At 42.6% G+C, this 16,103-nt stretch overlaps 1 protein-coding gene across 12 annotated transcripts in view; it reads left to right on the top strand.

Moving 5' to 3' along the window:
- The window catches only part of Macf1 (microtubule actin crosslinking factor 1), a 331,824-nt gene that overhangs the window by 253,819 nt on the left and 61,902 nt on the right, over window positions 1-16,103 (top strand). The gene's annotated exons all lie outside the window — the stretch shown is intronic.

The raw sequence follows: 16,103 nt of genomic DNA, 5'->3' as shown, positions 1-16,103 counted from the left end.
CCTTTAGGAGTTGCATAAAGGTCTTCTGGACCCATTCTAAGGACAGAATCATGTTCATGATGGGAGTAACTGTTGAGTTTCCAGATTGATGTGTTGTAGTTCAGCAGTCAACTAACCTTCCCTTGCCGCAGACCAACGTGATCCAGCAGGTCAGCTTTCAGATGCAAAGCATTTTCAATAAGGAAAATCAAATGAACATAAATATTAAGAGACATTTTAGCTTAAAGTTTTCCTTTTTAATAGGATCACACTTTAGCACAGAATCTAAGAAAAGATAAGAATCTCTGAGGCAGCCACAGGACATGCTTTGACCTGGCTAACTCTGTGGAGAAGGGGTAGATTGTCCACTCTATGGAGAGCCTCCAGGCTGACTTGGGACTGTGGTACTGATAAACCGTAGAGTTGCAGTCAGTCTGTGGAGAGACTAAAAGTTACTATTCCTACAGGTTTTCCTTTTGTCACCTCCATACAATTTGTAGAATCTGGTTGGCTAGTGAGTGTCATTTGGACACCAAGAGAAGAGGCCTTTCCATTCTTAGCAGGTAAAGTCCTCTGCCATCCTGCATTGGGACGTTTACCAAGGCTCCTCTCTGCGACTCTCTGTGGGAAATAGAAAGGAAGAGGCTTTTCCAGAAATCATGACTGTGGAGCATGTTTTCAGAAAATTGTAAGGAGATGTTAGCTAATCTTTTCAGGAAATTCCGTTTCTGAGGAAAAGGAATTGTGTGTGTCTAATAAGAAAGGCGGGACCTTTGTAGCAGTGAAACTTGAGCCAAAGAATTCCCCTCGTGTGACCTTCCTGGGAAGGGTAAGGGGGAAAAAAATCCAAAAACCAAACAAAACTAACTACTCAATCTGGTAGTTATCGAGAGGGTTTCCTTGTTTTGAAATTGCCTGTGGATTTTGTCAGGCACTGAGATCATTCTGAGTCTTGACTCCACCTCTCTTTTGCACCCCTATTCCCCCAATAACAGTTATGCTTGACCCTGCCTTGCCTCATGTGCTGGGGTTGCAGGCTTCCATGCCTCGCTTTACAGTGCTGCCAGGGCTTTGTGCATGCTGTGCAGGTAGTCCACCTGCTGGAGCGCTCGCCAGCCGCTTGGTTTAGAGACTGGCTAGTGGATGGGGGGATGGGGTACAGCAGCAGGCTTCTAGTACTCGCTGTTCTCCTAACTCAGCGCTTCTCAGCCTTCCTAAAGCTGCGACCCTTTAATACAGCTCCTCGTACTGTGGTGACCCCAACCATAAAATTGTTTTGATGCTACTTCACTACTATAATTTTGTTACTGTTGTGAATCATAATGTTAATATCTGCTATATGTCCCTTGTGTTGCAGCCCACAGGTTGAGAACCACTGTTCTAGCCAGCACAAGCTGAGCAGAGTTTAGGGTCAGTGATGCGTGTAGCTTATCTGACAGAGTTGGATAGCCTCCTAGCAAACCAGAGCAAGAAGCTCTTTAGTCACAGTCCTTGATTCCTGCCCCCTCTGGTAATCAAGTGTAGGCAGCCCCTTATGTGCACAGATGAAAGAAAGCCCTGGCCTGGTGGATCCAGCCTGGTGCTGAAAGACTGCCAATTTGCACAGATGCTTCTTCACTCCTTTCACTGTGGTACAAAGGCATTCTCAGCCCATCCAGGGTGTGCCAGTGAGTACACACCTGCCTGGGAATGAGTCACTAGCGGATAAGGCAAAGGAGGTCAGAATTGTCTACCCACCTTAGGAGAGAAGGGAAATCAAACCTGGGGAAAACCTGTCTGTTGGTGGAGGTGGAGGTACCCATTTAGAGCGGCCAGCAGAAGGTACGCTCCGCCCTCATGCCTCCTCCCTTGCCTACAGATAACTGAACCTTGGCCTGTCTTGACTATTTTTTTCAACAGACCTACTCCAATGGCAGCTGGGGTTCAGGGAAGAAAATTCCCTAAATTTCCTTTCTCGCCTTCAGCTTGATAACATTTTAAACTGGGTTGGTTTTATTGTGGAGAGCTGTCTTGTTCAGTGTTGAGCAGCTTCATGGACCCGTGTGTACTAACAAGAGTAACTTCCCAGTCGTAAGAACCAGTGTCTCCTAATATTCCCAAAGGTCCCTGGAAGGCAGCGATGCCCTCTGTTGGACTTCTGCTCTGGGGAACATTGCTGCGTTTGGGATAGGTACTAGCTGTTTAAGTTAAATGCTGTATTCCAGGCAGTGTCCTGCTAATCTGATTGTGTGTCACAATAGCAGCACTGCGTATGAGTGAGCCTGTCTTCAGACCAGCTCTGGAGCCGTTGTTTTTCTGGTGATTATCTATATCTGGGTGAAGAATGAATGTCCTAGACACTTTCCCTGGCATGGGAGACTTACATACAAACAGTTGTTGATGCAGGTGTTTAGCTGATGATGCATTTCCAAAGAGAAGAGGAACTTCCGATGTGAATATATTTCAGGGAGCTTCCTTGTCCTGTGCCTTTAAGAGGAGATTACAGAATGTTAGCTGGAGCCAACCCAAAATTTGGTTGCTGGTATTTGTAACCCTTATGCGTCTACCCTCCACTGCCTCACCCCCTAGAATTCCAATGCACTGTGATAATCCTCTCCGCCCCCACTACCAACTGAATGGGGAGGAGGCAAAGAAACTTTTTGCATTATGTCAAACTTTTTCTAGTTCTCTTTTTAAAGTATTGCCCCTAGACAAAGAACTACAGACTACTAAGGAATACTAAGAAAGAGAAATAGCCTTCCCTAATTAGCGATCCAATGGTCAGCACTGAAAATACATACACAAGTAACATTATAAAGACTGAGCAGGTTGTATTTATATATTTCAGAATGAATGTGTGTTTCTGTGTGTATGTCTATATGTCTTTGTGTCCCTGTGTGTGTAGCCACACACACATACAAGTAACAACCACTAAAGATAAAGAGGCCATGCATGAATTTGAAAAAGCAAAGCTAACATGGGAAGGGTTGGAGGTAGGAAATGGTCTAATTATATTACAATCTTAAAAAAAATAAAGTCTAAAAACATTGCTTAAAAAGTATTGCCACTTAGTATTTTAAGTGTGAGCATCCTTGACACAGTCTGGGCTTCTACCCATTACATTGTCCTAAAAAGCCTTGAGCCTCAGGAAATGTTGAGTGGAATATCATCAAGAAATGCTAATAGAGCTCGCTTTAAAAAAAAAAAAAGATTTATTTATTTATTATATGTAAGTACACTGTAGCTGTCTTCAGACACTCCGAAAGAGGGTGTCAGATCTCGTTATGAATGGTTGTGAGCTACCATGTGGTTGCTGGGATTTGAACTCAGGACCTTGGGAAGAGCAGTCAGTGCTCTTAACTGCTGAGCCATCTCTCCAGCCCCCTAGATCTCACTTTTGATAGCAAGAAGATTTTTAAGCAGCAAACATATATATCATCAACCAAAGCAAAGGACTGAGCACTCCGATTGGAGCTTATTCTTTACATACAATATGGACACTTAACATTCTCAACTGCAGTCATCATACAGTTTTATATAAAAAGAAAGAAAAATCTATTTCAAAAGAAAAAACAGAACAAAACAGGATGCAGCCTATGCAAAAAAAAAGTGTGTTTATTGTTAAATAAGTTTTATTAAGTGAACATGGATTTTGGAGATCATCACATACTTGCCGAACTAGACAGTTTATTGCTATGTGTTGGAATGAGTACAAGTGGTCTCAGACTTTGCCTGGACCCTTAAAAAATATGCTGGAGCCCAGTGCAGTGGTATGTGTCTATATCCTGGCTACTGAGGAGACTAAAGCAGGTGGGCTTCTTGAAGCCAGGAGGTCAAGGCCAGCCTGGACAATATAGGAAGGCCTGGGCAATTTGAAGCTAGATGACTATGCATGTGCAGTAAGCCATGAACCTATGGGGACACAGAGCAGCTCTGACCTGGCAGTTGGTTCAGTTGGCTTCTTTGCCAAGAAAAAAGTTAGTCCTGCAGGCAATCAGGTCAGGGTACTGCCCAGAGGCAGCACTGCGCTAAAGGACTTTCTCCTGCCAAATGGTTATTTCCCAAGTCTCAGCTGTCCTAACTAGAAAACCTAGCCATGAGAAGAATGTGCTTCCTCTTATCTTCCTTAAGATCTCAACATAATCTGACCTTCTCAGGGATGGTACAAGATTCATGGGAAACACTCCAGAGGCCTTCACAAGATCTTCCTGCCACCAGTGTTGTACCTGAACATAAGAATAAGTTATATAACTGGCCATAGTGTCTCAAACCTTCAGTCCCAAGGCACTTGGGAGGCAGAGGCAGGTGGATCTCTCTGAACTTGAGGATAGCCTGGTCTACAGAATGAGTTTTTAGGACAGCCAGAGCTACATAGAGAAACTCTCTGGGAGGTAGAAAGAAGACTTGAGTTTAAAAGAAAAAAAAGTAAAAAACAAAACAAACTTTCTCAAAAGAGTTGGAGAGAGACTCAGTACTTAGGAGCTTTCTGTCCTTCAGAGGACGTAAGTTCAGTCCCCAGCTCTCCCAGTGCTCACCACCACCTGTAACCAACTGCAGGTCCAGGAGATACTCTGGCTTCTGAGAGCTCTGTACTCACAAGTACAAACCCACACAGGAGCATACAGACATACACAGAATTTTAAAATATTTAAAAAATAGCTTGCCCAAGCAACATACAAATAACCTTTTCCATGGAACTGAAAGGTGAGTTTGGTGTAAAGCCCATTCTGTGCGCTGGTTCTTACACAGAGTACTTTGCTCCTTGAAGACATTAGCAGTGTCCAGAGACACTGTTCTTTCTTTTCTCTTTCTTTCCTTGTCTTTTCTTTCTTTTTAAAAATAGGATCTGACTGAGTAGCCCTGCCTAGCCTCAAACCTATGTATACCTGTTTTTGTGTCCTGAATGTTGTCATTGATGGGGGCCCTGCTCATAGTGATTGCTGCTGACTATGCTAAAATACACAGGAAAGTCCCTTACAATGAAAGTTACACGACCCTCTTTTAGAAAGATGGCAATTGGTTTTTTATTTTCCTTCAGATTCCACATTATGTTTGAATTAGCTGATGAAATCATTTGGGGACACTGTGTAGAGAAACATATGTGTCTCCCCTCATGTTTTTGAAAAAATAATTAAGAAATAGGGTTGCTTCCGGAGGACTTCTAAGTAAGGTCAAAAACTTTGGGACTTATCTGACTCAGTGGCTAAAGAATTTTCTTGTGCTTCTCCAGTCCCTGCCCCACCCTGCCACAAGGTTACTGATGTGGACTTCAATCAGCTGTGTGTCTCAAGCTACTTCCTGTAGGGTGTGTCATGGAATGGCATCAGCCCCTGCACCAGATGGGAGTGCTGGTCTCCACTGCAACATTTTATCAAACTCGATAGTTGGAACAAAGGATTTTCTGTTAGGAGAATCAGGAGAAAGGGAGCTGGTGCAGAGGACAGTCCGTGTGTACACCACAGTTCCCACAGAGAAGGGAGACCAGTTATTCTGTAGCCTTCTAAACTCGGGCTCCCAGGTGGGTTTCCTGAGCACCTGTCTTCACCTGAGTTTGGCAGTACTTCTCCCAGATCAGTGCAAGGGCCAGCCGACCGGAAGAATACATGGTGGCAGCCTTCAAAGCTGACATTGCTTTGTCCAGGCTTCAGTCTTTGTCTTCAGTCTTCAACCAAGTACTTGATCTCCACTGTTTTTCTAGTCATGTTTCTAATATAGTCCTGCATGCCAATTATTTACCTGAGTCATACCTAATACATCTGAACTATTATATCTACTCTTCGTTTGAAGGCATAGCTCAAGTCCCATCTTATAAAGTATTCCTGGCCTCTCCAACTTACTCCTCCTGATCATATAAATCACTTAACTCACTGTAACTCGTTTGGTCTTGTTAACTAATACCAAATTTGGATACTTTGTGATTATATTATTTTTCCAACAAAACTATTTTTGTGCCTTTCACTTGAAGACAAGTGAATAACTTATTAGGTGGATATTCTTTATTTCTCATAAGCCACATGAGCTCTAGGATTCAAATAGTATCTGAGCATGGTCGCCTGTGCCTCAGGATGCTGAGGAAAGAGAACTGTGAGTTTGTGGCTAGTATGGGCTATATATGAGACTATGTCTCAAAACACACACAACCAAATGCTGTCTGCTCTGCAAGACTTGAGTCCTTTACATCTTATTATAGTCTTAGTCTTGCTTCCTTTCTTTTCTACTGGTTAGCATGTGTTAAGAGCATATTATCTCATTTCAGTACTAACAAAACAGCAAAAATAAGGTAAAAAAATGCTATTCCATATACACGTTAAGAAAGCCAGATTCTCAAAGTCTTGTGTAGTTACCAATCACTTTATAGTCTTTATCTTTGTATGATTGATTAGTTCATTTAGTTCTGTATAGTGGGGTGTGTGTGTGAGGGGTGGTGTATCCACATTCGAGTTAGAAGTATGTAATTTTAAATTCTGTTATCATTTACAAGCTGAGTGACCTTGAAGAAAATTCCTTTGGTAATAAAATGCAAACAACAAAGTATTCTTTTGAAGATCTGAGGAGAATGAAATTTTATAGAAAAAATTAGGCTAATATTAATATCCAATTTTAAAAGCAGTTTTTCTGGACATGGTAGTACAGGTCTTTAATCTCGGCACTTGCAAGGCAGAGGCAGGTGACTTTCTGTAAGTTCAAGGCCAAGCTTGTTCTACATAGAGAGTTCTAAGACAGCCAGAGCTAGAGAGAGAGAGAGAGAGAGAGAGAGAGAGAGAGAGAGAGAGAGAGAGAGAGATTGTTCTGTCTCAAAAAAAGGAAGGAAGGGAGGGAGAGAGGGAAGAAGGAAGGAAGGGCCTAAAGAGGAAAAGAGTTTACCCAGAAATACATATTAGAATATTGTGAAATCTTTTAGAAAGGGTCTTACTGGGTCACACTGACTGTCCTGAAACTAAGTAAACCAGGTTGCCTTCAAACCAGGTTTCCTGTCTTTGCCTCAATGGTACTAGGAAGAAATATGCATCCTATCACACCTGCCTCTCCTTGTTTTAAATTCTATTTATTTTATGTGGCTCTATGTGGATTCACATGAGCCACAGTGTTCTTGTGGAGGACATCTTGCAGTAATTAGTTCTCTCCTTCTTCCATGCTGATCTTGGGATTCATTTGAGCCATCTTCTATCCCCAACTCTTTTTCTTTTTTTTAAAAGAGATTCCACATAGCCCTCTTTATCCTGTGGGGCCTGGAATTCCAAGTATGAGGCACCATGTCAAGCAGACTAGTGTGAATCTTTTTATGAAGAAGTTGCTCAGTAGCTGGGGGGTTTGTTTAGTGACTTGCCTAGCATACACGAAACCTTATGTTCACCCTCTAGCTCAGCCTAAACTGAGCCTGGTGACACATACTTGTAATCGTAACACTTGGGAGGTGGGGGCAAGATGATCAGAAATTCAGAGGCATGGTAGGAAGCTGAGGTCAAGGTGAGCCTGGGCTGCACTGAATTTAAAGACAAAAACAAACAGATTTGCTTCTCTATGTCTAGAAATGGTCATTTTCTACATTTGGCAGAAAGCCAAACATTAGATTTTATTAGCTCTTTTTTTTTTTTTTTAAGATTTATTTGTTTATTATACAGTATTCTGCCTACATATATGCCTGCACACCAGAAGAGGGCACCAGATCTCATTACAGATGGTTGTCAGTCACCGTGTGGTTGCTGAGAACTGAACTCAGGACCTCTGGAAGAGCAGTCAGTGCTCTCAGTCTCTCAGTCATCTCCAGCCCAGCCCTTTGTCTTTAGAGGAAAAGGGAGAAGGAGAGAAAGAGATTGAAAAGAAAAATTAGTCTATGGTGCTAATGAAACTAGCTGATGAATAAGCAGGCTTCATGAACAGTTTTTGTGGGAACTACGTATAGCTGTAGAGCAGCAATAACTCAGAAAGTTGAACATTTAGGCCATGGTACATTGATACAACTTTTAACACACACACTCACACACACTCATTTATTTATTTATGTAGAAGTTCATAGCCAGCAAGTTTTCTTTTCTTTTCTTTTTTCTGAGACAGGGTTTCTCTGTATAGCTCTGGCTGTCCTGGAACTCACTCTGTAGACCAGGCTGGCCTTGAACTCAGAAATCCGCCTGCCTCTGCCTCCCAGAGTGCTGGGATTACAGGCTTGAGCCACCACTGCCCGGCACCAGCAAGTTTTCTAAGGCCATTTTGACTTTCGCTTTTGTGCTCTATAAGTCAATATTATTTCCAAATCATTAGTCAGATTGGCCAGAGCACATTACCAACTCGGGGACTCCCTTGCCACTCAGTTGATCATCAGCTCAGCTTTCAGGACCTCAGAGTCCTTGGCCTAATTAACTTTAGCTTTCATCATACACCACATTATCTTCCTCTGTTGCCATACAGTGAATGGCAGCTACTAAATCAGCGTCTCTAAGAGAGAAGTCTTAATATTAAGCAGCCTTTAATTAAAACATCAAAGTGTAAAAGGAAAAACCACCAGCTTTGTTTTAGAGACAATCAGCTTTTAAAAAGATATAATTCAACTCTCTGCAGTCTCAACCTAGACTGATGTTTTTGCAAGAAATCTTTATTTATGGTTTTAGTAAATAGAAGTTTCTAATATGGTCTAATATGTGCATATATGATCCAAAAGAAGAAGGTGTGAATTTAAGGAACTAAAGGAAGGTTGATCTACTTGAATTCATGTGTCATTCAAACAAACTATCTAAGATCTCTCATTTTACAGTCAATTTCCAAAAGAGCTATTTTTGGTTCCTGTCTTCCTTCCTTCCTTCCTTCCTTCTTTCCTTCTTTCCTTTCTGCCTTCCTGCACGCCCCCCCCCCCCACCCCTCTCTCCAAAGAGAAGGGATGCAGAAAAAGAGAGGCAGACTGGTACTTGTAGAGGTCAGACAACCTGTGAGAGTTGGTTCTTTCCTTCCACCATTCAGGTTCCAGAAATTGTTCTCAAGTTTTCGTCCTTGGTGACAAGCACCTTTATCCACTGAGCCATCTGGCAGGCCCCTTGATCTAGTTCTTGAACCTCAAACCTGAACTGTGTCTCTGTTAAGAGATCAGTGATGAGGATTACTTGAGTAGGGACTAGGGATGGAACTCAATGGTAGCACATTACAAGTGTGCACATGACCCTATGTATGATTCCCACAGACACCAGACAAAATCAAAGAAGTGCTTTACGAATCTCAGTATTGTTCTACCTGACTGTCTCATATTTGAGAGGCAACACCTGCAGTAAGATTGTTTAATGATCTGGCCCATAAAAGCAACTTAGTGATAGTGATAGTCATGCTACCTTGAAACCAAAAACGACTGTTCAATCCCAGGGAAAGCTATCCTGAGATGTTCTCAGCAAAGCTTCCCCTGAACTTCCAGGCTAGTTCAGAACCCCCTGACTCGGGTTTATAGCTCAGTTTGCTTTTTGTTCTGCGTCTTTCTATAGCTAAAGTGAGCGTCTATCTCATCTACTAGGATATAGGTACCTGACCATGTCTCATTAAGATATCTTAGTTCCTAGCTAGTCTGGGGCAAAGTAGGTCCCAATAAGTTTTTATTTAACAAATAAAAAGAATTAAAAATACAACTTTGAGCAAGAAGTATAGCTCAGTCATAAGACATGAGCCTACTTATATGTAAGGTCCTGCTTCAATCTTCAGCATTGTTTAAAAACGAAAAGAAAATCAGTACAACCTCAGGGGACTAGAGAGATGGCTCAGCACTCAAGATCATTTTTTGTTCATGCAGAGGACCCAGGTTCAGTTCCAGTACCCACATGTTAATTCATGTACATGATCAGTTCTAGGTGATCTGTTACCGTCTTCTGACTTCCACAGGCACCAGTTATGCACACATATGGTTTCTCTGTATTCCTGGCTGTCCTGGCACTCACTCTGTAGACCAGGACGTCCTGGAACTCAGAGATCTACCTGCCTCTGCTTCCTGAGTTCTGGGATTACAGGCATGCACTATCACACACAACTAATAAATAATTTTATTTTGTTTTTTGAGATAGAGTTTCTCTGTATAGCCCTGGCTATCCTGGAACACACTCTGTAGACCAGGCTAGCCTCCAACTCAGACATCTACCTGCCTCTGCTTCCCAAGTGCTGAGATTAAAGGTGTGAGCCACTACTTCCTGTCCCTAAATCATTTTTTAAAAATATGACTTCAGGGTGCTGGAGAGATGACTCAGGGTTTAAGAACACTGACTGCTCTTCCAGAGGTCCTGAGTTCAATTCCTGCCAACCACATAGTGAATCACAACCATCTGTAATGGAATCCAATGCCCTCTTCTGGTGTCTCTGAAGACAGTGACAGTGTACTTACATATATAAAATAAACAAATTATATATATGGTGATATAGTGACTTCAGTAGTACAGATGTAGGGTGGGGATCTCAAGGAAACAAAAGAACACTGCCTGGAAAAGAGACATCATGATAGCCCTGTGCTGTGGAGCCAAAAGAAGAGAATCTTGAAGGATGGCAGATCCTTCCACACACCCATTATCCTTAACCTCTGCTGTCTAACTTAGCATCCATCACTGCTGAGACTGTTTCCCTAGAAGTATTCATTGACTCCCTACTTGACTAGTCTGGTGACATTGTCCAGTTCATTGTCTTCTTTCTTAAAAACTTGATTTTAGGGACCGAAGAGATGACTTAGTCAGTAAATAACCTACCATACAAACATAAGAACCTGAGTTCAGATTCCCAAAACTCATATAAAAGAAATCAGACACTGTGGCCTGCATCTCTAACCCCAGAGATGGTATGGGTGAAGGGCAGTTAGAGACAAGTAGAGCTCATTGGCCTGCCAGACTACTATAGTGCATAAACTCCAGGTTTAGTGAGAAACCCTGTCTTAAAAAATAAGTTAGAATGAAATAGAGAAAGGCATTGATCTTTGGCTCCCATGTGCCCGTGTGCATATCTCCATGCACACACCTCCACAAACAGGAGAAACTTCAGGTCAAGGCCAGCCTTGAGCGCTTGGTTCTCTTGCCTCACCCTTCCAAGTCCTAAGATTTCAGGTGTCTGCTCCCATGCCTGGCACCCGCTTACTTTCTTGGCATTGTTCTCTCCCCATCTCTTCTGGGATGATCTACTTCTTCTGGGTTTGCTTTCTTACCTCCTATGTGTGGCTTTAGAAGTTCTGTCATCTGTCCTCTCCTCTCTCCTCTCTTTCCATTCAGTCATGCTGAGATAGCCAGCTGTCTCCACACTGTTCCATGGTGAAGGGCTTCTATATCTCTACCCCAAAGTGGAATCTCTTATGTGAGGCACCTTTCTAGACAGCCCCACACGTGTTGTCTTTGAATACTCTAAATGGAATGAATCAAATATCTTCCCCCTACTGTTTTGTAACTTCTACCATGCCCTTGGTAACCCCAGAGTAATAGTATAGCATTATCTTTAATTTCTCTCTAGCCTCTACTTTCAACCCAATTAGCGAGTCCAAATCTGACTCCAGGGTTTTTTTTTTTTCACCATCCTTTTACCTCATTTGTCCTTGTTTGTACTAATTTTGTTTCATTTCTTTTCTTTTCTTTTTTTTGAAGACAAGTATATTTACCACTTTTAGGTTCAAAAGTTAAGGATTTAGAGTTCCAAGTGACACAAAAAAAGTTAGATGTCAACAGAGTGAGCACTGGGGCCTCCACACAATTTCTAATAACTAACTTCTTTTCTTTTTTCTTTTCTTTTCTTTCAGCAAGGTCTTATTCTGTAGCCTAGCCTAGTCTCAAATTATCTTAATCCTCCTGTCTCAACTTCTTGAATGTTAGCATTGCATCCATGAGCCACTCTACCTGACTTACAATCAAGTCCTTGACTTGGCTTCTGGACTTGAGCTTCTTACCATTCTAATATTTTTTTTCCTTCCACAAAATCTTTGTTTATGCCGTGTTGAATTAAAATGTGCTTCTTTGGGAATGTTGTTTTTGCTGGACATGGTAGAACATACTGTAATCCCAGCACTTAAAAGGTGAGGCAGGAGGATTGTCAATAGAAAGAAGCAGCCTAGGATTAACATAGCAAACACTTAGCTCAAGAACAAAATGTTGTGTCTCTAACACCTCACTTGAAATAACTTGTTTTTTTTTACCATTCTGTGTCTCTAAATCCCAATTTCATGAGCTGGGAATGTAGCTCAGTTGGTAAAATGCTTGTATAGCATGCACAAGGTTCTGGGTTTTATCCCTAGCACCACAAACACCAGGTAAAGTGATATTAAGTTCCACATTCTCAAGAAGTGAAGGTAAAAGGAACAGAAATTGAAGGTCATCCTTAGCTACGTAGCTAGTCAAACCTGGACTACATGAGACCCTGCCTATATACAAACAAACAAACAAAATCCTAATGAACAAATGCCCCCCTCCCTGAAGCCTTCTCTGATTTCTCTTACCTTCTTGTCTCTTGCCTTCTGCCAGGTCTTTTCTAACTTGTAAAACCTCCCTGCTTTTGTTGTCTTCTCTGTTTTGTTAACTAATCATTAATCTAAACAAAGACTCAAACACTGTCTTTTGGAAAGTCTACAAGCAGCAAAGGGTTTTCAATGGTTATGAGAGTTCCTCTCTAATATGTGGAAAGTTCAGGAATATACAAGGACTCAAAGACCTTCAAATGCCTTTGTTTCCCATTAAGACAAATTTCACACTGTCCTCTGCTGGTCTGTGTGCCCCTCAGTAGCTATCTTTATAATAACAAAACCAAAGCATTGTTGTCCCTGATGCCCAACAGGTACAGTCTTTGGGCATCACTGCACACTGTGGAGTTGCCACTTGCCTCTGAATAAGAATTGTGAAGTCTAAATATGCTAAAACCAAAGATCCAGCCATTCCCCTGTATCCACTTCTTTTCAGTGAATCCCCTGAGAGAAAGAGAGAGCGAGCGAGCACCTGTCAGGTGGATGAAAAGGCGCATTACTTACTGAAGTGTGGTAAGGGGGGTGAGGTGGGGTGTCTCTAGATTGTCCTAGGCTGGCAGTTTAATTCTTGGGCAGACAAAAAGCAGTACTATATCCAAACTTGAAAGGGGCTGGCATGAGCATGTAAGAGGACTCCACCCAGCTCACTCTAACTAGGAAGACAGCAAGAAGGAGCTAGACAGGTCAACAATGCTGTCTTCTAGGTTCACTGAAGGAAAATCTGACACCAAATTCTGTTCTTAGGAATTTCAAAATGTGTAGGGAATTCTTTGAGCTCTATAATCAACTAACTGAAAGCTAATTTGAAATGTTGCTTGAACACAGCCATTTGTGGTTTCAGGGTAGAGAAAGCATCAGAAGAGGTACTCTGAAGTTCCCTGTGTTTGTTTGTTCCTTAAAAAGTTTAATGGGGCATGTGAGATGTACAGATGCTTTTTTTTGTTATAGTTATCAGGGCAGCAAGAGAAAACCAAATCAGGTATTTACATCAGTCACTGAGATGGCTACTGGCAGAATTCCAAAACTAAAGAGAAACTCATGGACAGATTAAAAAAGAAGACATAAGGAAAAGAGACCTTGTGCTTTCTCTCCTTGCTTAGATTCAATACACACCAACGATAAAAAAGAATAAAACCAGGAAGCTTCCTGCTTGTTTTTATTTTTGAAGGGGTAGGTAGATGGCATGAGTCTATGGTGTGTGGGGGGTCTGTCTGTTTGTCTAGGATAGGGAGGTCCTCAATGTAGACCAGGATGGCCTCAAACTCAGAGATTTCTGCTTCTTGCATGAGAGGACTGAGGCCAGCATGCTCCATGGAATCTTTTCTAGAGGCTCTGTTTAAACTTTTAGGAAGTTTCTATGTTGTATTTTAGCACTTTAATTAAACATCATGTGGCTAAAAGTGATAAGTAGTTTCAGCCTTAGCCTTAACCTCAGATGCTAGATTGTTCCATTTATTTATCTGACATTGATGAGAAGAGTAAACCAGGGGGGATAAGTGTGGGAAGGGGATAATTAGGAAAAGACTAACCTGATTGGCACCTGACATGATGAGGAAATGGGAAAAAAAATTGTCTGTGAAGGTTGTGATTCCACATGGAGACCATTCTTTATAATAGAATAACCACCCACCCGTAACTCCAGAGCCAGAATTCCTCAGATTCTTCTAACCAGAGGGGCCCTGGCATGCTAAAGAGTCTGTTATGATATCTGAACACTTGGTGAATATATTTGGCTGGGAAGACTTGCAAGTGAAATTAATCCTGTCCTCTGTGGGGTTTTCCAGTTGCATTGAATAATTACAACAAACTTAAAATCTGGATTCCATGAATTGTGAAGTATCCGGTCTGTAAATTGATTTGCTCTTAGGATCACAGTGTGTCAGGGGTTGAAGGGACTTTAAAACACCTTGAATAAACTTCAAGATTTGTGAATCTGTTTCCTGAGATTGCTATGCCTCATGGCTGCTTAAATTTCTGCTAACATTCCTTTGGGATCAGGAAAAGTCACCCTTTTAGGGAACACCTTATTCTTTGAATAGCAGTGAGAAAACTGATGGTTTGAAATCTGCCCTTGGATCTTGGTGTGCCAGTTTAAGGAGACATTCAGCACAAATTTTCTTCCTCCCACGTCCCAGCTCCTCAGATTTTAATGTTGATCACATCCCCTGCAACTTGCTCTCCATCAGGTAGTCTTGATTCTTTTCACTCTGTGTTCGTAGAAGAGTGTTCTAGTGTCTTTCACTATTGCACCAGGAGGTCACAGGATTCTAGGCAGCTTTTTGAAGTTTTAGCTTTAAAGAATAGGGTAGCTAGAATAAGAATACAATGTACAATGTTTCAGTATTCTCTTCTGTTTACAGATGGAAAGTCTTTGTACTTGAGTGGGTAGAATTGATCAGCTTCTTTAGGACTGAGAAATGAAGTGTAAAACATTTTGCCAAGTTGTCTTTCACTTGACTAATCTGATCATGGGCTTCAGCCTGTACCTCATTTTTTGCCAAGGAGTTTCTGGCTCCTCAAGTAAGTCTAAGGCTTACCTCCAAGCCTCACTGCCAGATCTCCACACACCAGTGTCTGGTTTTATTTACTGTTTGTGTGGAGAGTAGAAATAACTTTCTCATAAGTTTTACCATCTATAGTAATCACTTGTGCCAACAGGACTTTGTACATTTTAATTGACCTTTTTCATCTTCATAAAATCCGAGGGATAAAGAGCTGTAAGCTACCTCTGGCAGACAGTCTTCTGGGTTGCCCTTTCCAAACAGGGTTTCTCTGTATAGCCCTGGCTGTCCTGGAACTCACTCTGTAGACCAGGCTGGCCTCGAACTCAGAAATCCGCCTGCCTCTGCCTCCCAGAGTGCTAGGATTACAGGCGTGCGCCACCACCGCCCGGCTCTAGGTAGCTTTTCTACAATCCAGAAGGTAGTGTTGCGGGATTGTGTAACTCGTTTCTCTAATATTTTCTTTCTTGAGACTTGAAATATGGACTCGTGCTTTTTCATCTAGCCCCTCCGAAGGTCAGGGTTCCTTGGATGTGCATGCAGCAGATACAACCAATCTAGGTGTTGGGCATAGGCTGTTCGTGCAACCCGTACCTCATTTTCAGGTCATTAAGACCGCTGAAGTCTGAGTAGAGAAGTTCATGTGGCATAATGGGCCAAGATCTGACATACTTGAGAAGGGAAACTGTGCCTAAAGTTTATCCAATAACTTATCCTGAGTCTAACTTAATTCTTTGGTATACCAAGAAAAGACTGTGTTTCAGGCTAGCCTGTTCTTTGGTCAGCGCCAGAGGTGACATTGGAAAAATACAGGGACAGTCGTTGGTGGCAGAGCTGGAGCCTAGGATAGTGCAGACCGCCCACCTCAGCCCGTACGTCTCTACTGACAGATGGGGCCCGGAGTAGCCCTAACCACAACCGGCTGGTAGTGGGGGAGGCGGGGGCGCCCCTTCTGGGTTCGCCCTTGGGCAGTTCTCGCAACCCGCGGGTTGGAAAGAAGCGGGGGCGGAGGGGCAGGGCCAGCGCTATGAGGGCGGGGCTTTCCTTTGTCAGGGGATTTGCCCGGCGTGACCAGGACGGCTCCTCTCCTCTCACCCTCGCGGGCGGGGACACTACTACTCCCGCGGGTGTGGAGGGAGTGAGCTAGAAGGGGTGCGGGATGAGCTGGAGTCCCTGGCCCCGGGAAGCCCCTCCCTCGC

The sequence above is a fragment of the Apodemus sylvaticus genome, chromosome 3, assembly GCF_947179515.1.
Source record: "Apodemus sylvaticus chromosome 3, mApoSyl1.1, whole genome shotgun sequence".
Taxonomy (NCBI): Eukaryota; Metazoa; Chordata; class Mammalia; order Rodentia; family Muridae; genus Apodemus; species Apodemus sylvaticus.
This window is presented reverse-complemented; position numbering and strand designations above follow the sequence as displayed.